General features: G+C 43.1%; 1 protein-coding gene across 1 annotated transcript in view; it reads left to right on the forward strand.

The window, feature by feature from the left end:
- Nucleotides 1-25,251, forward strand: part of LOC133139421 (leucine-rich repeat and fibronectin type-III domain-containing protein 2) — a 157,365-nt gene that overhangs the window by 30,747 nt on the left and 101,367 nt on the right. The window lies entirely within an intron of this gene.

Consider the following 25,251-nt stretch of genomic DNA (forward strand, 5'->3'; position numbering starts at 1 on the left):
CTCGGGTCAGCTGCCGTCTGGCAACCGTGCAGAATACAAAAAGGTTCCTGCATGTATCGCCTAATACGGATGTACATACCTGACATTAAAGCTGTCAGTTTGCTCTGTAACTTTTCGATAATTGTAATATAACATTAACTGTTTCATTTCACATCCAACGTGCTGGAGTACAGAGCCAAAGCAGCAACAATTGCATCGCTGTTCCAATATCTTTGCATTACTGTATACAATGATAATTCTTTCCTCGGCTATTACGTAAACGAGTTAAATGGCAAATATGGAACATGTGAACAGGTACGCACACAGCTCATGGCCCTTTCGCCTGAAAATAGTTGTTGGGACACGTGTAAATACAGTAGAATGGCAAGTGTCCAGAAGAGGCTGTATTTCTGACCAGTTTAATCTGCCGTCTTGACCCACTGTTGTCGCTAAAGATCCCCCGGCGCGTATTTCAGAGCAGTGGACTCCCTGTCCCAGCCAAATTCCCAAACAGCCTCTTTATTTGGTCGTTTCATCATGCCCCTGTTTAATTGGACCAATAATTCCTCTCTGTCCTCCTCGGCCGATATGTGCCCAGTGTTCTCTGGATAAATGACTGCTGTGAATCACCTGAGATGGCGAGCCTCACTCCCCTGTCAGACTCACGCCTGTCCCAACAATTCGGCGCCAGTTCCGACGATGCACGTTGCCAGCAAACCGATGGGCAGTTGCGTATGTAATAATACAGGTGCAGTGATACACCAGAAGTGAGTGAGGCGTTATATTATTGAGTGATAAGTCACTCTTTTCAATGTCTCTCAGCCAATCAAGTTATAATAATAATAATAATTTGCTACTTACAGGTGATTTGACTAAGCAGGGAGACCAATCACCCCTGGAGCACTGTGGGGTTCAGGGTCTTGCTCAAGAACCCAACAGCTGTGCAGATTTTATCACGGCTACATCGGGACTTGAACCACCAAACATCTGGGTCCCAGGGAAGCGCCTTAGCCACTAGCCCACAAGCTGCCCCTGTGTTGCAATGTTGGAAATAACTGTTGTATAATTTTTACAATTATTCTCCCTTTCGTTAAGTTGGTCTAAAAAAGTGTACTGTAATGTACTGTAATAACTAAAACAGAAAGCTTAATTTCTGACAAATTAGAATTTTTCCTGGCAATCTACCGTGATGTTAAAAATAAAAGTTTCTAGAAAAGGTCAGCTAAAATATGTTTGGCATTACAGTAGATGAAATATGCTGCTGCAATTAACGAACACTGTTTCAGAGGGAAAAAATATGTCTGCCATATTAAGGGCAGGATTTTCAAAATGTAGGTCAGTATCTTAAACCAGTTTGAGCACTAGGCTGCTCAGTATGAAATTGTGTTTGTGTCATTTCCTGTCAGGCCAGAAAGGCTTTGGGATTTGTGTGGTGCAAACTGTGAGCTTTCTTCGACACAGATGGCTGAACTGGTGGCATCAGTCAACTCTGTAATGCGGCAATACTGCGCAAATATTTCAGTGTTGCAATGAGACTGAAGATCTTTTTTTCCTTTTGCTCAAATAAAAAATATTAACTACAGCAGAGAAAAAAACCCTAAATTAGCTTTTTTCAACTTGAAATTTGATGAAATTTGTTATGAGTGACAGGTTGTTTGTTCAGTTCTTTTTTTCTATTTGAAGTTAAGCTGTTATACTTAATTATACAGAATGTTAAGACTATGCAAGGGTTAAGTGACTGTTTGGTTCACAAGTGAAGTCGTCTTACCCCATTGGCACAATTATGGTCATATTTAGCAAAAATGTAAAATGATTAATATTTTAAGCTTAAATGTAAGACTGAAGTACTTATTGAGAAGACCTTATTGTTTTGTTTGTGCAGTGTATGTACTATATAGAATCTCAGCTCTCCGTGGAAACCCAGTCACTCTTGAAATGTTTGTCGTGATGTGAGAGCGCCAGCAATTTGGATGTTTCAATCGTCCCGCAGAAGCAATCCCGCCGAGCCTGCCTTCGGCCTGCACTTTGCATTCTGGGGGCTGACAGCTGACGCGGTCGCAGCCCTGTAACGGATGGAAAAATGCCAGCGATTCAACAAGGCGGTGACAGAACAGGCTAGTAAAAAAACCCGGGAACCAAAAAAAAAAGAAAAAAGCAGACATACAGTACGTTAGGCTGCCGTTTGGGAGGCTGGGAAAGACATGTCTGATTCCCTGTCAAGCGAAGGCTTTTTCTCTTCAAAAAGCAACGTCGCGGAGAACAGATTCCTCCTTTGCGTTGATAATGAAAAGTCTGACCCACCGACGACGTGGCGCCAGTGAGCGCGTTGTGGCTGTGGGCGCGTTGTGGCTGTGATCAGTTCTCGCTCTCGGGCACCGCTCGCAACCCCCGCCGTCCCCCGAGAGTAAAGCAATCCCTAACTGAAAGCTCCCCGCCACCACAAACACAAAGCAGCCCTCCTCATGATGTATGGCAGTTTCAGCTGTGTAAGTACAGCAGATTTCATATTTCCCAAGATTTATTGGGTGCAGAATTAAGGCCAACTTTCCCGAATTTAATCTCCAGTTTGCACAAAAAAAACAAAAAAAAAAAAAAACCCAAGGCTGCATTCATCAGGCTTTTGCAAGGGGATAAATAAATAAATAAATAAATATGGAAAGAAAGAAGCCTGACTGCTTTTCGAGAGAAAAATTGCCTGCGTTTCCAATGCATCACATTTGGGATCTTAAATTTATGTTAAATGAAAAAAGGGGTCAATGTAAGTGAAAATATATTGCTATTAGCGCGGTCCCGGAAGCAAGGCTTTCTCCTCCAGAGAGTTTGATAGCAATTTTGAAGGGAGCTTCAAACCTGCTTATTTCTCGAATATGAGTGGAAATAGTTTATATCCTGAAAGGACCATTAATATACGGTAAATAATAAACATTTCACGGAATAGGAGAGGGAGACCTGAGTAATTTGAAGTTAATGTGTTTTTTTTTATAGCGTGCCATTTGAAACGGACGCGGATTTTCTGTGACTTTAACATTTGCTAAGAAACCAGGAGATAATTTATGTTAATTGCTGTTCGCTCGTTTTTAGGAACCATTAGTTTTCAGAGCAACATGCCACCCCGTCCTGACAAAATAACGACCTGTGTATTGCTGTTTAGGATGGAGGGAGGATTCATCGACATGGTGGTATTTCTACATTTGTCCTTTTTGTGGGAACGTTGAGACTTTTAAGAGGTGGAAAAGGTTGGCAACGAAGGCCATGTGTTTCTGCTATTCAAACCAACCTCTTGCCTCAATTACGTAATTAGGCCTAACATTTACGCCACCTGACATTTCTGGATAAGTGCTCGAATAACAGCCAAAGACGTGCAATTATGTCCAAACATTCTATATTTTCCGGAGTTGGTTTTACACAGCCAATTAGCTGATTTAGCCGGGGGTAAGTGGCGGAAAAGGAGGAAGAAGCCTGCATACACACTGACCCTGCAGGTCGCGCGTTGCCCACCCCTGCTTTAGGAGATGGAAATCTCTTGTGAGTGTGAATAAAACCAGCGATTGACATTATGGTGAAATGACCATTTGATTCCTTTGTGTACCTCAATGTGATGTGAAACAGGGCTCACGATTTGGATCAGCGTGTGTGCGCTTCCACCAGACGAATGAGCGGATACGTGCTACCTCACCTCTTTCGATTGAAGCTATTGGTGCATTGAAATGTAACATTATTACAATATACATTATGTCGTAGCTAGACAGTCAAATATGTTCTTTATTATGATTTGCAGCTTTCAGGTTGCAAAACAAACCAGTAGGCCTGTAGTGTACCATAATGCAACTCATTATTACATTTGAATGTTACTTTATTATCCACGTTTAAATGTTACGCATCCCATTTTGTATTATTTATTTAATGTGTTCATGTTGTTGTAGCCATTACTGCTGAAAATACGTGTGCAATCATTTGATTTAGGAGATTTACTGCCAATTTGGAAAATGGAAAAACTTGGTAGGTAATAATACACTATTGGATTATAAATGTATTAAAGTAGTGCTATGAAGAATACTAATCTAAAATTTCAACATTTAATATTTGCTCATAATATTTTTTCTAATATAGTTTTACATTTCCATATTCCCTATCTTTCAGAATGAAAAGTAAGGTAAAAGTAGCCAAGGACTACGTTTAAAGTACACTACAGTCTATTATGGCCAATAGTATGCTTATAAAGGCCCTTCACTCTCTCAACAGTTCAGACGTATTGACATATTGACTTTCACTTGATTTATTAATCCAATTAGAAAATGATAGTTGTAACCAATGACAAGATGGAAACTGTGCTACAGTAAAGCGGAAGGCTGACACATCCACGCCGTAAGAAGTCAATAAACCAAACCGAGGGTGATTAAATATTGTTTAATGCTCGCCCGTGTCAGCACTGCAGCTGGCTAAATTGACAAGGAGGCGTGTGCCACTGATAAGACACAAGCTTAATCAATGAAGGCAACTCTTTCCTCAAGTGCCACTTGTCTCTTATAATTGTCTAAGTCCTTCTAAATCAGGGCTTATCGTCCCTGGCCTGAAGGCCAGTAATCCAGCGTGTGTTCCTCTCTTTAGACCATAAGGGCACATTAAACTCGGCAAGAATGCTCAATTGCTTCATCAACGTAATGATTGTCTGCATCAGGTGGTTAAGAGGCTTGCTGGAACTAAAAGCCAAAAAGACTTGGTGTCCAGCTGCATGTTATCTGAGAGTTCTACAATGGAAGTCCCTGACTGCTTCAGAATACCTGAGGGTTCTACAATGGAATTATCTGTCTCTGCTTCAAAATAACCTGAGGGCTCTACAATGGAACCCCCTGACTGTTCTTCAGAACACCTGATGGGTCTACAATGGAATTCTCTCAGTGTGATTCAGAATAACCGGAGGGCTCTATAATGAAATTCACTGAATGTGCTTCAGAACCCCTGCGGGTTTTGAGGGTTGTAGTTTTATCTAAGAATTACCCTGAGGTTCTCAAGCCCTGCATTGAGTGGTCAGCAAAATTGAAAAATAACATGTGCATATATAAATATATATATAAATATATATATATATATATATATGAAAAAGAAACATCTACAGAACCACAAGGCTCACCCTCCACATTGGTTTTTATTTCTTTATTTATGGTGGCATTGAAGACCTGGGAAATAAGATAAATGTAGTTTTGGTCAGAGAATGTGTACATGTGTTTATCTGTGCTGGCTCCGTGGAGCTGGTCCGTGCGCTTCATCTGTAGTCAGTCAGTGTGTGGTTCCCACACTGTTTCATTCATCACAGCCCAGAAAGAGAGCCCCAAAATGCTCAGGGATTTTCTCACAACCAAACCAAAATCTGACCTGAATGCTTTTAATACTACATTTAAGAAATAACTAAAATACGTATTTATATGGATCTGTGAAGCGCACTGACTTGCTCGTGCAAGTAATTTCACATATTTCACACATAATTTCCGGTAGATTTAGATTCCATCAGATTCCACAAGGCATTTTAATTAGTTGGTGTCAGGATTAAACATTCAGTTTCGCTTACTGATCTGTAACATGCCAATTTTGTCCATGGTGTATGTCTTTATGTTGATGTAAACATTGATAGGTTGGGTCACTAAAACCATTTTTTCATAATTAAAATCTCCACCATTAGTTGTCAAATCTGTCAGTTAGATTGGCACGTCCCACAGAAACAAAAACATAATGAAAAGAAATCTGATCATTCTTTTAATGATCAATACTATTGGAAGTTGTTTTACTGTGACATATGAGCACTCGAAACAATCTTTACTTTTTTGTAAGAATATCCTACTGTACTTTTCCTATTCACAGACATTTGCAACTTGTTGAGCCGTGAAAATGATACGGCCACGTGGTAAAAAAAGACCGTATTTTGACACAGACCCATTAGGTATATACTGTTACTATTAACAGCGGAACTGCCATTGATTGTCCTTAACCGCTGAAAGTGATATCACCGGAAGCTGTGCGGCTAGCATACAGTCCCATACACATGCGGTTGCTACAGTGGGCTTAAAGGACGTAGGATCATTTCACAGGATTTCACAGGCTGTCATAAAGCAAGGCTGTAAATATTTTAACTGTGCCCGAGGGGGGAAGATGAATCTTAGCAGGTTATACTTCGGCATGTGGGCGATGAAGCTCGGTCTTCTGTTTGAAACCGAGCCGTTGAATAAAATGCATTTCATGCAAAATGCAAACGTTACACCGGCCATGTTAACGTAAAGAACAATGTAAGGAAAAATGTGATCTAAGTGACTTTCACTGTTAGAATAATTGTTGGTGTCAGACAGGGTGGTTTGAGTATTTCAGTAACTGCTGATCTCCTGGGAACAGTCTCTAGAGCTTGGTGTGAAAAACATCCAGCGAGCAGCAATTCTGACGCCTTGTTAATGAGAGCGTCAGAGAAGAAGAAAAACCGAGGGTGCAAATTGGCTGGTTTGTCAAAACCAGGAGTACAGATTTCCGGATTCAATTTTTTTTTATCTGGGGGTGGGGGCTCTGTAGCTTTGTAATCATTTTGTATTGGTAATTTAGATTTTTTGATTTTTGATTTTTTGATTTATTGTTGTTGCTACGATAATACTATACTACCATATTCCACTTTGTATATTGCATTCTGGGCAAGCTAATTGCTCTACCTGCTTAAGTTTTCAGAATATTATTTTAATTCCACATTTTTACGCATGGTTATTCTTCCTGTGGTCAGTGTTCTCTGTGCTCCTGTGAGCCCTGTGTTTGAGAAATAGTCTCCTTGTTGTTGTGAATCCGGGTCCTATGTGGTCCACGGAGGGCTAGGAAACCCGTTTATTTCATTTTCTCATTCAGCATTCCAGGCATTACGCTCAATTAGCTAATTGAAATGAGCCCCGCTGCAGAGTTAGCCCCGTGGTACAATGTGAGCGCATATTTTTATGTGATGAAGGTGTGCTACACATAATCAGTGCAGTTAAAGAGCTCATTGCGGTATGCAGGTCTATCTGTTGAGTTCGGACCTGATTACGGCACTGAGAACACAGAAGCAAACAGTCAGGGCACGGGTTGTTTTACATTAGTTACTTAGCTGACGCTTTTATCCAAAGTAACTTACAGTCGATTAGACGAAGCAGGTAACAATCCCCCCCAGGAGCAATGTGGGGTTAAGGGCCATTGCTCAAGGGCCCAGCAGCTGCATGGATCCTATCGTGGCTACGCCAGGGCCTGAACCGCCAACCTTCCAGGCCCCAGTCGTGCTTCCAGGCTTCCAGGCCCCTTTGTCACTAGGCTACAGGCTGCTTAATCAAAGGTGACAGCCATTTCATGGATACGACAGGCCCAGAGCCCACCTGCTCATTGTAATCTTCCTTATGCTCTTCTGTTCTTAAGTGCGCTTTGTCTGTGCGGGCGGAAAGTGTGTCACCAGGTCTTCCTAATCCTGCTCTAATGTAATGTGATAGTGACTGCTGCGTGCATGTTTACGCCTGGTAGGTCAGGGATTACTGGTGTGTGTGTGTGTGTGTGTGTGTGGGTGTCTGTATATGTATGCATGATAAATTAGTACATGTACGATGCATGCATTTGTGTACGCGGTCAGAAACGGGAGACATTTTTTTACCGGGAGAAAATCACTCCCGGAAAGATTGTGCCTGTTGCAAATCGGGCTATTTATCCAGCGGTATGTAAGCGCAGGGCATTCGCACGGTGCTATTCTTTTACAAATGCCCATGCGGAGACCGTGTAATGTGCAATAATGGGAGGGCCTTGCACAATCCACTGCCGTGAATCGCCGCGATATCCATACATATCCGACACGTACGCTTCATGTTCACGGTACATACGGAAAAAATAACGCGCCGTTACCGCCCGCAAAATGGGGTTATTACACATCCCATGAATCCCGTGGCGGGTTCTGTTTGCGGTTTGTCATCCGCGCGTCGTGCGTTCAGAGGCCACGCTGGGAGCGGAGGCGAAGGCGGGAACAGCGTAACGGACCGGAACCGAGACTTCGGCTGGCTGGCTGGCTGCTAAAACAGCTTTGGAAGTCTTAATAGATTTATTGCAGGAGGCCTTGCGTGTTCAGCTCTTAATTCCGTTCCGATAGGGGACGGGGGTGTCTGATGCCGATTGGCTGGGGCCGGCTCGGCAGAATCCCCCCGCCGCGGTAAGAGGCTTTGCTCCGCGCTGCAGCTGGCGGATAGGGATGATTTAACGAAGCATTATAAGAGCACTCTGTAGTCCATTAATAAATTGCCTGTGCTGCTGCCGTGCAGGGCGGTGTGAGTCTGAAGGCCGTACAGCGTTTCGGTGCCGTAGGGAGAATATACTGCATGTATATCCGGACTGTCATTGAGAGGGGAAGGGTGTGGTCGGAAACAAAATGGTCGCCTTTCTGAGAGCCGGATCACAGACAAAATGTAGCAAAACGTTTATTTAAACTAAAATGGTGTCGCGTTGGAAATCGGTACGGTTTATTCCTGTGGTGGCTGAGAAGTCGTTCTCTGGGCTTCAAAGCGTCATTGTTGACACACCCACCAAACGGGAGCAAATTAACCTCAAAACCTGTTGCAAAACGTTGCACGCCGTTGAGTGAAAACATATCGTTCAACCCGGAAACCGTAGCAAAACGTTTTCTGATTGGACGTGCCCCCAGGTTATGCTTCTGAATGGAGTCAGGCACATGTGGCAACCTCACAATGATTGACAGCATTGCCGGTTGAACCAAAGATGGCAATTTCAGCTGTCAGCTCCTGTTCCACTCTAGCCTAGCCGTACGAGAGGCCGGGAAGTGCCATGAGCATGTATAGTTACGCCGGTCTACTGTTCCTCTCTGAGAAAAGCCAGAGAAAGCATTCAATTTCACCACACTGCACATGTGATAGTGAACAGCTGTGAGATTAATCATTTTTTTCTCTGCGTTGAATTGTAACAAAAAAAAATTCCCATAGGAACCCATTGTAAAAACAGCGCTGAGATCTGCATAAGCCTATTTTAGCACGGAGCAATTAAGCCTCTCGGATGTACCTAGGGGGCGGGGTTATGCTTCCGGTTGCCAGTTGTGCGTCTGGTGTACTAACGGAAGGGTTGTCGGCAGGGACGGGGTGGGGCTGGCTGGAGGATTGTGACATCACTTCAGGGAGCAGATTGTGATGTCAGCGCTCCGCCTCCCTGAGGAAGTGTGAACAGGGACCTCAGACATTGTGGCAGGACTCCTGAATCAGATTAATTACAGCACCAGAGCACCTGACTTTATCCTCCCCTCTCTCCCCTCATCCCTTCATCCCTTCTGTTCCCTGCTCTGAGAAATGGGGAGGGAAGGACACATAGAGGAACTTTTTCTCCGGGCCTTGGAGCTGAAGCGAGGGAATTTTGTGTTAATGCATGAACGTGTGTGCGTGTGTGTGCGTGCTAATATGCATGTGGTTTGTGTGTATGATAATACCTGATTGTGTGTTGTGTGCATGCAGGTTTGTTCAAATTAATGTGGATTGTATGTGTGATAATATGTGAATGTGCGTTGTGTGTGTGTGTGTGTGTGTGTGCACGTGCCTGTGTGCTAATATGAATGTGGATTGCATGTGTGTGATAATATGTGATCGTGCATGTGTGTGTCTGTGCGTGCATGCATGCTAATATGAATGGACAGGTGTTATCCACAATGTTAGGGAAATGGAAATATTATTACATAGTTTCGAGGGATGTGCCACACAATGCTTGACTGTTTCGATAAAGCTATTTACTCCAGAGCATAAGAGCTGCTTATTCTCAATGTTACCCACGTATATACGAATAGCACTATGCTGATATGGAGTAGGGTGACCGTGTGTGTTTGTACGTGTGTTTCTGTGCGTGTGTGGGTGTGCTTGTGCATGTGCATTTGTTACACTTTTTTTTGGTTACCCTTATCCATTCATATCAAGTTCATTTCAATGTCATTGTATTCTGCTTTTTACAGAGACACTATCACAAAGACACATTGCAGAGAAAACGTGTGCTGTGGGTAGATATATTTGTTGTTTGTGGCAGTGATACATTTGCACAATATACATTGTACTGGATAGATAGAAATCGTTGAATTCAGTAGTGCATATCTTATATGTTAGACACTAAGTAAACTACGATACACTGACAATTCTATACATGACAATTAATTGTGAGAGGAGACATTTTACCGCATGCAGTCAAAGTATTTTTATAAAATAAGATTAATTGCAGGATTCCAACTCCCATCTTTTCTTCACTCTCAAGTAAATGTTATCATTTCCTTTCAGTAAGACCACAATTGCAGTACAGGATTGTGTCGGAAATAGACCATTCTGGCAATAGTACAGTTTGTAAAGGGTAATATGATCACACTGTATGCACAGTCTTATCAACAGAAATGAAAACAAATGTATTCATGGAAGTAAAATAATCTATGCGTTTGGATGAAATACAATTTTGTCTGAACAGTTTGATTAAGCAGCATTCTGTAAACATTGAAATTTGTTCAAGCCCGTGCAGAGTTTGCTATTTTATTTGATCTAGCCCGTGTGTTCTGTATATGTATATTGTTCTGTATATAATCTCAGAGAAGTTAAACAAATTCAGTTTTTGTAAATTGCCTTTCATGTTTTGGATAATATTTTGCATACCCATCCACTTCTTCTGCATTCTGCTACCACAGCAGTTTATGTGCAATCCAAATCTTATTGTGCAAAGGCAAAGCCATCCGCCGTTATTCCAACGGCAGGAATTCTGATATGAAATAGCTTCAATAATGGTGGCATTAAATCCCTTATTGAAGTTAATGGGGCTTTTTCATGGCAAATCATGAAACGTCATGATTAATAAAAATATGTTGATATGCACTGATTATTGTCTAATGCAATGTGCCACTGGTTCCAGGTTATATTACAACAGAGCTGCACAGGAAACACAATGCTGTGTGTAGGGTCCATTATCGTGCTAAGAAGTTTTGTCATTGTCCTCTGAATTAAATGAAACACCTTATCTCCACTGTGGCTGGTGTTGCAACGATCCTATTTTTCTCTTGTATCTCTCTCTATTGGAAAGCCATTATCTGCCTCTGGTTTTTTTTTTTCCTTTTAATTCAATTTGCTTGTCTGAGACTTCATTAAGACATTAAGACGCCTTTTTTCAGTGCATCAACAATGCAGTATGACGGCGATATGCATTGTCTGACTGCTAAATCCTTTACCATTTGTATCAATGTGTGTGTATTTAAACCAGCCCATAATATCCTATGATATTCGCCAGGGGGGTAGCAAGGTGGTGCAGGGGATAGCACCATGTGGAAGAACTTTTCATGTCATGCAGTATGCCTCCTGTCCTGCAGGTGTCGCTGGATCAGAATACCACTTCCCTTGTAGACTCCTCCCCCTTTTACTCCTATATCTGTCTGGGAGACCTCCTGTTCTGGGAGTATTACCGTCATCTTGCTACAGAGGTGGTTTGCTTCCGTGTACGTGAATAAAATAGAGACCGACAGCATTCATTCTAAGTGTGATCTTTGGTAAATATACACAACGCAGAGAAAGGGGACTAATTCAAGTTCCACGACAACCATCAGCTCACAGCAGAAAGGTCCGGGGGTTTGAATCTAGGCCAGGGCCTCCATATTGCCTCCAGCCCAAGGGAACATCTTGGATCAGAATATCTTAGATTACGGCTGTCCGGTCTAGTAAGAAGATGACCGATGTGGGTGCAGGTTTTTGTTCTCGACCAGAACTAGGACACTTGATTAATCTAATTAACTAATCGTGCTCTTTAATCGAGACCTTGATAAGTAGAATCAGGGGGTGTTAGCGGCGAGATTGCTAGTCTTAGACCGGTTTGACCTGTTGTTTGCCTGAAGGAGTCAGTCTGCTGGCGCCTGATGGCTCTGGCGGTGTGAAGCTTCAAGAGGACGGGTGAAACCCTGCATTCGCTGCGCATTCTGTCTGCCTGACAGGCCACCGAACCAGGCCTTCAACACAGCCCATCAGAGCGCCTCTAAAAGGTGCCAATGAATCAACGCAAACTTGACACATTCTTATTTTCATTTCAGTTAATGCACCACGGGCCTTTCTGCACAATGCGGTCCATTCACAGAGCATTTTTCACTGATGCCTTTCTGAGTGGGTATTGCTGTTGAGGATTGACATATTACAGGGTGGCAGCACGGGGTAATATGCTGACGTTAACGTGTGAAAAAATAAAAAATTTTTTTGTTTTATACTGTCTGACCCCGTCAAAATGTACTGGGTTGTTTTTTTTAAAGGAAGATCTCCTTTGTTCCTCTATGATATATGCATAGGAATTGTCAGTGTGTCCTTTTATGTTTTGTTTTGTGTGGTGTTTGGCCCTCGGTGCTCTTTGTGAGGCGAAGATGAATGTTGACATTGTCTCTGGGGTGACAGCGTGTCACACTGAATGACTGCTGGTGCGTTCCCTGTCAGCCCCCATGGCATGGAAGTCAGTGGTGTTGTTTTGAGCTATGATGGAAGTTTCACTATAGACGGGCAAACATAAAGCCAAGGAAAGGTCTCACAAGAGACCAACAGTAAGCCTGCCAGAAATACTATTTTGGAGAATCCGTCCCATTGCGGTTTTACCTCTCATGCGTTAGGACATGTTTAGTAGGCGGAGTGATTATATGTTTTTCTCTATATACGCCTTTTAGATTTCTTCATTGGAAGGTTTCCAAAATGGTGGACACATTGGTTTTGAGAATGGCGACCTACAAGGCAGGAATTGTTCTCAGAATAATAACCAGAGATCACAACTGGTACCTTTCAATGTATTGAGTACTTTTAAGAGGCAAACATTTTAAATGGCAATCAATATAATGTTAATTAAAAGGCCTGTAACATTTAAATGAAATTTTAAGGCCCGTAACATTATGTATATGAAATTGAATCGACAATCTGTCAAATTAAACATTGCTAGTCACCAGTAGGCCCCAAACAGTTATTCATTGTAGTGAGACTAGGTGTTGTACAACATCCAACGTAATGTATGTACAGTGTTAGCGCAGCGTAATCTCAAAGTAGCAAGATTGATCGCGCCACTTAAAACCAAATGCTGTACAGTCACTGGTGAGTGCTAGAACCTTCTATAACACCCACCTCTATCGTGTCCTATCCTCCTGAAAAAAAAAGCTTTCTTGACATTATGCAAGTTTATTGGATGACAAAAACATATATATTTTCATAAATTTTATTTTATTTTTGCTGAACGTCCTTTGTCGGGTAGGTTTCTGCAGAGTAGAATATATTTTCTTTGAGATAAAGTCCAGAGGCGCATGTTCCCTACTGGGGATAAAAATGTTATATCTTAGGAGGATATGAGCAACTGTTCCTGGAGATAGGCCCATGAGTTGTGTGCAGTCCCCAGTTATTTATGTATGTATTATATATGTATGCCTCTCACAACCAGCACACTCATAAAGCACGTTTTCACATTTTCCACACTCGTGCATTCGTTCATTACGTCGGCTAATTCATTCATCATTTCCTTTCGATGCCGTATTTATTCGGAATTTAATTTCATTTGATACAGCAATAAAAACAGTGCTTCCAGAGGATAACTCAGGAGTCAACTCAATCAGAGTTTGTGTCCTTCAGTGTGAGGTGAGGTGAAAAAAAGAGGTGGCGTTAAAGGAATATATTTAATGTTCTGAAAGAGAGTGTGGAAGTGCCCCCCAGGTATTAGAAGACGCCTGCTATAATCTCTGCAGCCAGAACATGTCTCCCCAGTGTGGCACCATGACATTCAGGTCCTTTAATGCATTTATTAGTGGACTGCACGCTTCTCCCTCCAGCCCACCGTATCACTCCAGAACTACATCATCAAAAAACTCCAGCAGCATTCAAAATGTCACACAAAAATATGCGAGTATGTGAATCAAATATACAAAAATATAGTGCATGTTATGATCCATATCTATATTATAGTGAAAGCTTTTTTGATAGTATTATTAAATGTGTATTTAACACCAGTATGTACACTCAGTGAACACTTTATTAGGAATTTATTTGACTTCTTTTTTAGACTTAATAAGTCTTCTACTGCTGTAGCCTATCCACTTAGATTTATGACGTGTTGTGTGTTCAGAGATGCTCTTCTGCATACCACTGTTGTAATGTGTAGTTATTTGCGTTACTGAAAGCTTCCTGTCAGCTTTGACCAGTCTGGCCATTCTCCTCACACCATTCTCAATAACAAGGTGTTTGTGCCTGCAGAACTACTGCCTTCTGGATGTTTTTTGTTTTTTACCATTCTCTGCAAACTCTAGAGACTGTTGTATGTGAAAGTCCCAGGAGATGAGAAGTATATAAGATACTCAAACTGCCACCGACAATCATTCCACGGTCACTTAAATCAAATTTTTCCCCTTTCTCATGGTTGATGTGAACATTAACTGAAGCTTCTGACCCATATCTGCATGATTGTATGCATTGCACTGCATATTATTGTTAAGATCATCATCGTCTTAAGGACAAAAATATATCTGAAATGTACTTATACGGTACATTGTGACGTATCGCAGTACATATGGTGTTTCATTTCAATATACTGTACATAGTACATTTTCCCATATGGGATATGCACCACTGTGCATGTTTATGTACATATGTAAGTATGTATGCTCAGGTTAAGGCAAGATGATGGTTAGTGGCTAACACACACACACACACACACACACACACATAGATACACACATGCATGCAGACAATCGCTTTGCAAGTCTGGACCACAGTGCTTGCAGTGTTTTGCTTGGCATAATAATTGCTTGGTTTATTAGCCCTTATTTAGCTATTCTCACCTCTTAATTAAATGTTTTGTTAATGAACGAAGTGAAGGCACAGAGGCTCAGAACAGCCTCTCCCTGGGGCCCTGGAGCCAGTAAACACCATTACTCTCTGTTGATTTCTACTTCCAATGATCTCATTCTGAGTATCGACTTCCTCAAATGGTACATATGATGCTCTATTTAGGCCTGTCTGCTAGCTCGGTAGTGAAATGCATTATTGCTTTTTTACAGCTGTGCGGCTGTAAACATCAATCTCTCCACTTACGATTTTGAGGTACAGTAACACTTTATGATAAAATGTATGCTAAAAGGCCTACATAATGCTACTATCAGAGTGACTTACCGCCTATCAGCACTAGCCATGACAGCACATTTTTCATGCTTGTGACAAATGTCATGACACTGTAATAATATATGCAGGAAATTCCGTAATGCTTTATTTTACAGCCCATTATTTACCTATTAAATTTACCTATTATTTACCTATTTACTGGGTAAATACACAGTGTACTTATCAGGGAGTTCCTTTGATTTCAGTGGTACGTATTATGAAACAAAGTCAGTCAGGACCATATGTAAGTACCAGCCAATTTACTGCATGTACATAGGTACTTACCTTATAAGTACCTGGCATTTACTCAGTAAATACTAGGTAATTAACGTGCAGTAAAATAAAGTGTCACCAAAGATTCCCATATAACTGTCACAGAATCACCACTGAATGCATTATGAATGTGTTAGCTATAACATCTGTTCGCGAGCTGTAATAAACTCTTGTGACTGGTTATAATAGTTGATATAGCCTGCTTATAACAGTGTAATATAGTGTGATATGAGTGCTATCTTTGTAGAAGCATCTGCTCTGCTCGCTGTGGTGCTTGGCAGGAATGCCGGGTTTTGGCGAGATTGTTCCTTGAGTGGTTGTGGCGGTAACAGGGGCTGGGAGCCAAGTTGTGGGTTGTGGGATCAAGTCTTCAAGTGGGCCACAGCATATTCTGTATTACATTACAGTACATTTTGCCATTTAGCTAGTGTTCTTATCCAGAATAGAACCATATCTTTTTTTTTTTTTTACAAATAATTTAATACAGTTTTGTTTATACTGCTAGATGTTTTAGTGAAGTGGTTTAGGTGAAGTACCGTGCTGTAGGCTACAAATGCAGAACCCCAGGTGGGAATCAAATTCACAACCTTTGAGCTGCAAGCCAAGTTCCCAAGACATTATAATACACTACTGCCAAATAAATGTTTAAAATGTTGGCACCCAGCACCTTTTGCAGTTCACAGTTTGTTCATTGCGATATGATTGAGGAATATGAATGAGGAGCATTCCTATTCATCGTGGTGCCTTTTTGTGATCATGATTTTTCTTGCCTCTTCCTAAATTTTGAACAGCCACTTCTGCACCACACGTAACCCCCACACAAAGAACAACATAAGTATTTTTTTCCACACTGAGAGTAGTCACTGTATGGAATAGCTGCCCACATCATGTAGTGGAGGCAGAAACTCCGGGGGTTTTCAAGACCAGGCTTGACACAGTGCTATATGCTATTATAGTAGTTTTTAGGAAACCGATGAAGTAGGAAAATGGCAAGCATTGTTGGGATGAATGACCGGTCCTAATCATAATGTTATGTTATGTTATGTTACAGTGTTCTAGTCAGCCAGTGACTATTGACTATCCTACAGGCAACACAATTCACAGATAAAATGTATTTAGCCTCTAATGAATGTATACTCTTAGAAAAAAGATTTCGGAACGGGATCTTTGGCTTGATTCCATAGAGGTACCCTTCTTAGTTATTTATGGAACCTTCTGTCATTAGTGTGACGTGTGAGAACTCCCGTGCAAAGAACCGTTTTGCCTGACAAACAACCCTCTAACCAGATAGGGTCTTCTGTGTAATCACAGGGTTCCTATTGGCATCATTGTTTTAGAGTGTACTGAACCAGCTCATAGTTATTAGACACAATCATTTAACATTTGAACTGTGCATTTCACATCATTTGAAGCAAGCAGATCATGCAGAATCACTGTCAACAGTTTACTAAATCCAGTGTTGTATTGTCATTGGTGGAGAGGCACATCCTTCACTGGCTAACTAGAGGGCAACGTGCCCATTATTTGGAGGAATCATCTCAGAGTTGAGATAGCAGGGGCTCAAAACTGCAATATAGCGAGCGACCCTCGAGACCTCTTCCAGGATTATATAACTCTCTTTCCAGAAAAGTCATAATAGCATTAATAAGACTGCGCTAGCAAGATTTATGTTATCTTTCTGTCTGCCTCCCTTATCTTCCTAAGACTATTTTCCTGAGCGCAGGCTGTGGAACAGGATTCTCCAAAACCTCGGTAGTTGGCAGATATTAGCCCGTGGGGGCAGAGTTGCATAACCAGATCATATTATGGATTGCATCGTCTGCTATTCGCCGACGCTGCTGCGACCAGCAGAAAGCAGCGAAGCGGGGGGACTTGCGAGAGTTGCGAGCTCTTTAGCTTAAGCGCGGGGGGTCTCGGACGCCGGCATACCTGCGAGCCGAAACAGCACTAATGAAAGAAATGCGCAGCGTAAGTACATAAGCGGCTGTATCCGCGCGCGGCGGAGGCTTCTCGCCCGTAATCCCCCCCCGGCGAGACGGGGGGGGATCTGTTCGCAGCCGGAGCCGGGCCCGGGGGCCGGGCCGGCCGTCTGGCGGACGACACTGATGAACTGTGGGCAGGGAGCGAGGTCGGAACACGGGGGGGGAGGAAGGTCGTCCGTGTTTTGACGAACGATGTTTCGCGCCCGACGGACGCGGATCAGAAATGAATCAAAAGAGGGAAGTGTCCTGCCAAAAGACAGGGGCCGTTTTTAACCTTCGTGTTATGTTTCGGGGGGTCTGTCTGACCAGATTCAGTGTTTGACGTCTCTTAAAAAACAGTTAACCTTTTTTAATCTTTTCACTTTTCACATGTTCTAATTTGGTGGGATTAAACCGTAAAAATGAAATAAACATAATGTGGTGTTTTTAAAAAGTCCTGTACAAACATTGCATATAAAAGTGTTGTGTGTGGTTAGCTTCACTCTCTGTAGCTGTATAAAATGTAAAAATATATACAGTACAGCCATTTTTATCTTTATCTCAGATTTCCTTGTGGATGATTCTGGTGGCATTGTTGTGGTAGTTTTACACCAAACAGGCGTCAAATTCCCGCTTACCTCAGGCTCTGAAATGACATGTTCTGTCACTTATTTTGCATATGGATAAACAGTTAGTCATCTGGGAGACAATAAGAAAGCGAGACACAAAGCAGAATGTTTTTCCATTGCAATAACGTTGTGTCAATTCAAACTGTTGGTGTCAATCTGACCACAAACATAAAAGCAGTCATAAAATCTTAACGTAACATGAGGTTTAAACCGATTTATTCATTCTTGGCGAAAGATTCTTTTGGGTTAAATCTTTGATTTAAACCCCGGAGGGCCGCAGTATGTGGGATCTCTTTGAGATCCCTGGGTTAAATAATGCATGATGTGGGCAGGTTCTGTGATGCTGGTACAGGAAGCTACCTGCCTGCCATTGTCCTGGAAAAATGCAAGCCAAGAGAATCTTTGAATGAGAACACTACATGTACAAACTTTTCTTTTTTCGGGAGAAGGGGGGGTGTTAATGTACAAGAGCTATACACACGTGAAAGTGCTGCTTGAAAACTCATGCATTGATTCATAACTTCATTCGTTCTTTAATTTTATTTCAGATTTATTCTTTTGAGAATTGCTGCTTGTCTGTGTTCATTGACATGGGTGCCAGTGAAGATGTCGTATTGTATTGATGTGGCATTTACCTTGACAGTTACTTTGCACCCTATTGGCTGAGTGCCGCTCTCTCTGGTCACCTGACTGCCAGAAATCACCAAGGTTACGTGGGGGAGGGGAGGGGGGGGGGGCGGCGTTGGCTTTGCATGGCAGATGTCTGTGACAGCAGAATGAGTGCAGATTCACCTGACAGTCTGACACCATGCCTCTCAGAGCAACTGTGCTCTCAAATGATTTTTCCTCCGCATAAAAAATGTATTACTCAAATAAAATTTCAATCTGTGCTGATTTGAGTGAGAAAAAACGGAGGCCTAAATAAATAATAAATAATAATAATAAATAATAAATATTCTAGTCTCTAGTCCCCAAATCACTGAACCAGTAAGCTACTGTTTATGCGTCTGGTGACAAACGGCCAGCGACCTCATCGCTGACATCACCCTGTGACCTCTTCTCCGACATCATCACCTCAATACCAAGTACGCAACGTTTCACCTTTTTCTTCACCTGCTAAATATGTCTCCCCAAGCCCAATACCTGAGCTGCCTCATCTATTATTTAATATCCCAAGAAAGTATCATAAAATAATAAAACATAAAAATAAAAAGGCTTATTGGCTCAGAGCCACAAACCAACTATTGTATTTAATGCAAAACAAAGGGGAAACAAAAAGCTACGAACACTTTCAACCACCTGACTGCAGGCTGCACTTCAGGAGACGGGTTCATTTGAAGGACGAACATCTCTCTCTCGTCTCTGCGGACAGCGACGGCACCCGGGTTTTTACGCCCGCGGACGGCGGTGGGAGACGTAGCGTGCGGGCCTTTTTAAATGCTCGGTGCGTCGAGCGCTCCCGGGCGGGGCGCTGCGATGCCGCTTCCTCCCGCCCCGCGCTGGACGTGGCGGGGGCGGAGGGCGGCAGGATTTAGGAGGGGGTGAAGAGCCCGCGGCTCCTGGCTCTATCTCCGTTCTCCTGATTGATGTGATTCCACGGCGGCGGGTCTGGCGCTGGCAGAAGGCCGGTCCGGGCGCGGGAGGGAGGCCCCTATAGGAATAGCTGCTCTTAGCGTTCTCCCAGAACCCGGCCAAGCAGAAGGGACCCGCCACGCTCACGGGGGAGTCTGAACGCAGAGCCAGCAAATGGTGTCTGAGAGGGAGGTAGCGGGCAGCACTTAAATCCAACATTATATACGGCTCTTAATGCTACATGTCGGTAAACATGTATAATATTTATAACCAGCCTGTGACATACAGCGCAGACAGTCAAGGTCACTGAGTGTGTGTGTGTGTCTCTGTGTGTGTCTGCGTGTGTGTGTCTGTGTGTGTGTGTTTTTGTGTGTGTGTGTGTGTGGGTGTCTGCGTGTGTGTGTGTGTCTGTGTGTGTGTCTGCGTGTGTGTGTCTGTGTGTGTGTGTTTTTGTGTGTGTGTGTGTGTGGGTGTCTGCGTGTGTGTGTGTGTGTGTGTGTGTGTGTGTGTGTCTGTGTGTATGTGTGTGTGTGTCTATGTGTGTGTCTGCGTGTGTGTGTGTGTGTGTGTGTGTGTGTGTGTCTGTGTCTGTGTTGAGGTCATGTGTCTTTAGTTTGACCTTTCCTTCCATTGGTGTAGAGAAGACAGGGCTCTACACTCATCCCTTCCTCGTCTCGTGGATAATAAAACAGACGCTGAGGACACTTGAAATGTTCACTGTGCCATGCAATGCTGAAGAGGTCTTCGCAGATGGAGAAGAGTTGGGAGTTATATAAATGTATTGACCACAAAGGCCTTTTAGTCAATCGAACACTTTGGAAACTCCCGCAGAGTTCTGCATCGACCCTGACAAACAGCGAGAGGCATATGATAAATGTGTCTGTGGATGTCGGGATCGACTCGCCAGAAGAGCACAGCGCACTCTCCTGCCGTGCTTCGCATCCACATAGACTGGCAGAAAGATAAATAAACAAATAAACACATAAATAAATACATGAATGATGTGCTTAACACCTGTAATTGGATAATGGATACATCGCATTCTGTATTTTGATAAGATAAGTAAAACCCCCCAGAAGCTGTTCACCAACAAGAACTCTGCGTTTCCATTAAAGGGGTTTTATGTAAATGCGGCACTTGTTAATTGCGAGACGCGAACTTCTGGTTCCCTGAATAAACAAGGTGTGGATTGTAAAAAAAAAAAAAAAAATTAAAAATCCCGATATCACGGTATCTTAATTATTTGTCACCGGAAAACAAACGCTATACGGGCCAGGACGGTGAGCTCATTAAGGTTGTTTGGCGCGCTTAACGCATTATTCCGGGGATTATTCCATAAGCCAGAGCTTCGGAATGTAATGTGCTTGAGATATAATAACTCTGTAAGGACATCGTGAGCGCGCGGAACACCTGCGGCAGCGCGGAGCAGGCGGGCGGCGGCCCGGTTCGAGCCCGGCACATCCCGCTCGACCGCCGGCTCAGCAGATATCACCGCGCGCTGTGCAGGTGCCCGTGTTGCGCCGGGGGCCCGTGGGGGGGACCGTGGCCCACTCGTCGGGCTCCTTTCCCGCTCTCGGCAGACGTAAACACAAGCTCGCCGCGCGTTACGCCGCTTTCGTTTAGCAGACGCTGTTATCCGGAGGGACTCCGCAGTTTAGCACCGACATCCCGGCACAAACATTCCTGCTTTACCGTGCTGTCTGTATGTACGGTATAGCCTATGCGTTTTGGACAGATTCTCTTCTTCTGGCTCAGTAGTCCAGCACGTCGGAGTTGAAACGAAAGAGTGACAATGTCACGCTTAAGTGCGGACTGTCCCCTTTGATTTGAGGGTTTTTTTTACATCCATATCGGGGATCCGTGTAGGAATCACATCCCTTTTTGTACATAGTTTTAGGGGGCCTCTCAGCTGCTTCTGAATAGTCTGGTGTATTCCATCGCTTCCTTGGTGCAGATATAAGAAAGCTGTCAGTATCTAGTCTTGACTCCAGGCTTTCGATTGCCTTTGGAGTCTGTTATTAGCGCTTGTATATATAAGGCCCAGAGTTGTGCCATTGACAGTCAAATAAGACATTATGAGGCTAAGTAAAAAATAAAAATAATCAGAGACATAGGCCAAGCTGAAATATACCATATCTTGGCATAGGCTTACCGAAATAAACTGATTGCATCACTGTATATTGGCAGTAGTGACAGCCCTGGCTATCACAGACTGTATGTCGTCTATGGCTGTCTCAGCAGTGCAGCGCTAGTGCAAGTTAGCTTACATAACATGACATAATGATGAGGAAAGGTCATTCAGCCCAGAAATTCTCACCTTTTCCTACCATTGAAGCATAACGACTATCATATGGGGGCGACATGGCTCAGGCAGTAAGAGCAGTCGTCTGGCAGTCGGAGGGTTGCCGGTTCGATCCCCCGCCCGGGCTGTGTCGAAGTGTCCCTGAGCAAGACACCTAACCCCCAAATGCTCCTGACGAGCTGGTCGGCGCCTTGCATGGCAGCCAATCGCCGTTGACGTGTGAGTGTGTGTATGAATGGGTGAATGAGAAGCATCAATTGTACAGCGCTTTGGATAAAGGCGCTATATAAACGCCGACCATTTAGCATTCGTATCTAGCACCGTATTGAGCCTGGTCTTCAAAACCCCCAGAATTTCGGTCTCCACTACATGAACTGGCAAGCTATTTCACACAGTGACCACTCTCTGTGTGAGAAACCTACTTTCGAATGTCTGCCGAGAATTTGCTAATGCTAACCATGAACCAAAGATGCTGTTATCTCTGCTAACCATTAACCAAAAGTACGAATTCTGAAAAACATACAGAAGCCATCCATTAGAGCCAGCTCCAGGATTTTGACGGCCCTTAAAAAAATGATGCACTATTTGCTATTATGAGCTATTATGAGCTCGTTTTTATACCCTGGGAGCGCTGCACGTTATTTAAAATGTCTTTCAAAAACAGAAGAAATAAAAACAGTTTGAACCTGAATTGTGTGGCCCTAGGTGACCAAATAGAGGGTTTGTGCCAGCAGCCGGCTCTGCCATCTCTAACAAGCCCAAAGAGGAGAACTATAAAAATACCACCCAGAAAAAAAACTCCTCTAAAATGCCACGAGCTGTATTAGTACAAAAGGTGTCAGTGCTATGGGGTGGGATGGCTGGGAATACTAAGACACAGTTCACAGTAAATTCTCCGGTGTTAATTCAGCTCTAAAAGAGTACGGTGCATCTGAAAGACCGCCTTAATGTGACGAAAATGGCTATTTTGGCTGTCGGTTGTCACAGTCGGAAGAACCTGATTTTTTTAGAGGAGCAAAATTAATTTGAGGCTTATGGTAGACGCCTATACGGCTGCGTCATGCGAGTGTAGGGGTCGTATGAACTCTGCGAGAGATTATCGAACACTGAACAGTGCGCTGCGTGCGGAGATAGTATGGAGCAGATTTAGGTTGCTATGCCGTGCCGTTGTCAGGGCAGGATGCAGTGAACGTGGGGTGGAAGCTAATCTCCGAAAGCAAACGAGACCATTGTTACGGCCGGGTGCCTGCCAATGCGTGGCAGCTACGAGCTGCTTGTCCTCTTTTTCAGCCAGCTCTCTTTCACACTCACTCCATACCCCCTCTCTTTCACACTCACTCCATACCCCCTCTCTTCCACACTCACTCCATACCACCTCTCTTTCACGCTCACTCCATACCCCCTCTCTCGTCCACTCACTCCATACCCCTCTCTTTCACACTCACTCCATACCTCATCTCTTTCATTCACTCCATACCCCTCTCTTTCACACTCACTCCATACCCCCTCTCTTTCATTCACTCCATACCCCTCTCTTTCACACTCACTCCATACCACCTCTCTTTCACACTCACTCCATACCTCCTCTTCCACACTCACTCCATACCTCCTCTCTTTTCCACTCCCTCCATATCCCCTCTCTTTCACACTCACTCCATACCACCTCTCTGTTTAAACAGACGAAACGCAAGGGTTCAGGACTAATCAGCGTTTGCCTTTTCCTATTTCCCGTCGAGCGTTTCAGAGTTGTGGTTCACACTTGAATAAGTGCAGTTTTTTTATTCCAAGGTGTGTTGAAATCAGTGTTTTTATTATTATTATTATTATTATTATTATTATTATTATTATTATTATCATTGTATTTCTATTCATTTCTTCCTCAAGGTTGGAAAGTCCTACAGCTATAGAAGGCTTTGTAATCCTGTTTCTGAATTTCTACCTTTTTCTCCTCCCCTGCCTGCCTGTCTTACATATTTCAGCAAATTTCTTTCCAAAAAGTCTGAAATATGTAAAAGTGCCTGGAAACCCCTCCCTCCCGATGCAGAGATCTGTCCTGATTTCACCTGCATTTTTCAGGCATGCTTCTGAATTGAGTATGAGATCCAGGATCACAGAGGAAGTGAAGTGCTTAGGTAACACCCAGAGTTTTACAGCAGCATCAGAGCCCTGTTCCTCTATATGGATATTTCTGCTCCTGAAAGACAGGGCACTATGAAAGGGTTGGTAATCAATCTTGGCACTTCGTAATACAGCTGCTGCTCATATGAATTTACAAACGGTAAATAGTCTGCATTTATATAGCGCCTTCACCAAAAGCACGGTGGAATTGATGCTTCTCATTCACGCATTCATACACGCACTCGCACACCAACGGTGATTAGCTGCCATGCAAGGCACCGACAAGCTAGTCAGGAGCATTTTGGGGTTCGGTGTCTTGCTCAGGGACACTTTGACACGCCCAGGGAGGAATCGAACCGGCAATCGTCCAACTGCCAGACGACTGCTCTTGCTGCCTGAGCCAATGTCACCCCAGTTGGAAATGTTCCACATAAAGAAGTGTAGAAGACCTATATAGGAATGTTCTACACAAAGAATTTACAGACATGTGTGTCCTGTTTCGATGTTGACCGCTTTGCCTTTGGACCATTCAGAGGAATCATCGATACTAACAAACATGCTGAGGTGAAGTATGCACTTTAGAAAGTAGAGGGGCTGGATAATGTATTTTTTCCAAATATGACTACTGTCTGACTACTATGGACTAACAGCCGTAGTTACATATCGCGAGAAGTTACCTGCAGTACATTTTAGACGGCACAAAATAATGGATGTAAGTTAAGGACAAATGTTTTTTTGTTTTTTTTGTGATTGATATTTAATTAATAAATAAAAAACTCCCAGGTGTGCAACCTACTGGCTCCCCCCCTCCCAAAACCAATATAGAGTCTGAAATTAAAGTAGTCATTGCAATATGAACCTTCTTCCAGGAGTCAATAGCTGAGAGTGTTGAGAGAATTAAAAAGATGTTTGTTTACCACTCAAATGTGTTTCATTTTGTGTGGGCTATGGTACGGTGAAGCTTCTATTTGAATTAATTATTCTTGTGCTGCAGTGCTACGCGTGATAAAGACAGATAGTGCTCGATTTGCGGGCTAACTTGACAGAAATGAAAGTGTTATTCGATTGAAACCGTATAATCCAGAGGTAACTGGCCTTCATATCACTCCAGTGCGGCAATGTGTGCATATCTGTGTGTGTGTGTGCGTGTGTGTGTGTGTGCATGTATGCGTGTGTGTTCATGTGTGTGCCTGTGTGAGAGAGAGAGATAAAGAGAGAGATCATTTGTTTTCAGTTCCCTTGGCCTTCTGCGTTATGAAAACGAAGGA

This window comes from Conger conger, chromosome 1 (assembly GCF_963514075.1).
Source record: "Conger conger chromosome 1, fConCon1.1, whole genome shotgun sequence".
NCBI lineage: Eukaryota > Metazoa > Chordata > Actinopteri > Anguilliformes > Congridae > Conger > Conger conger.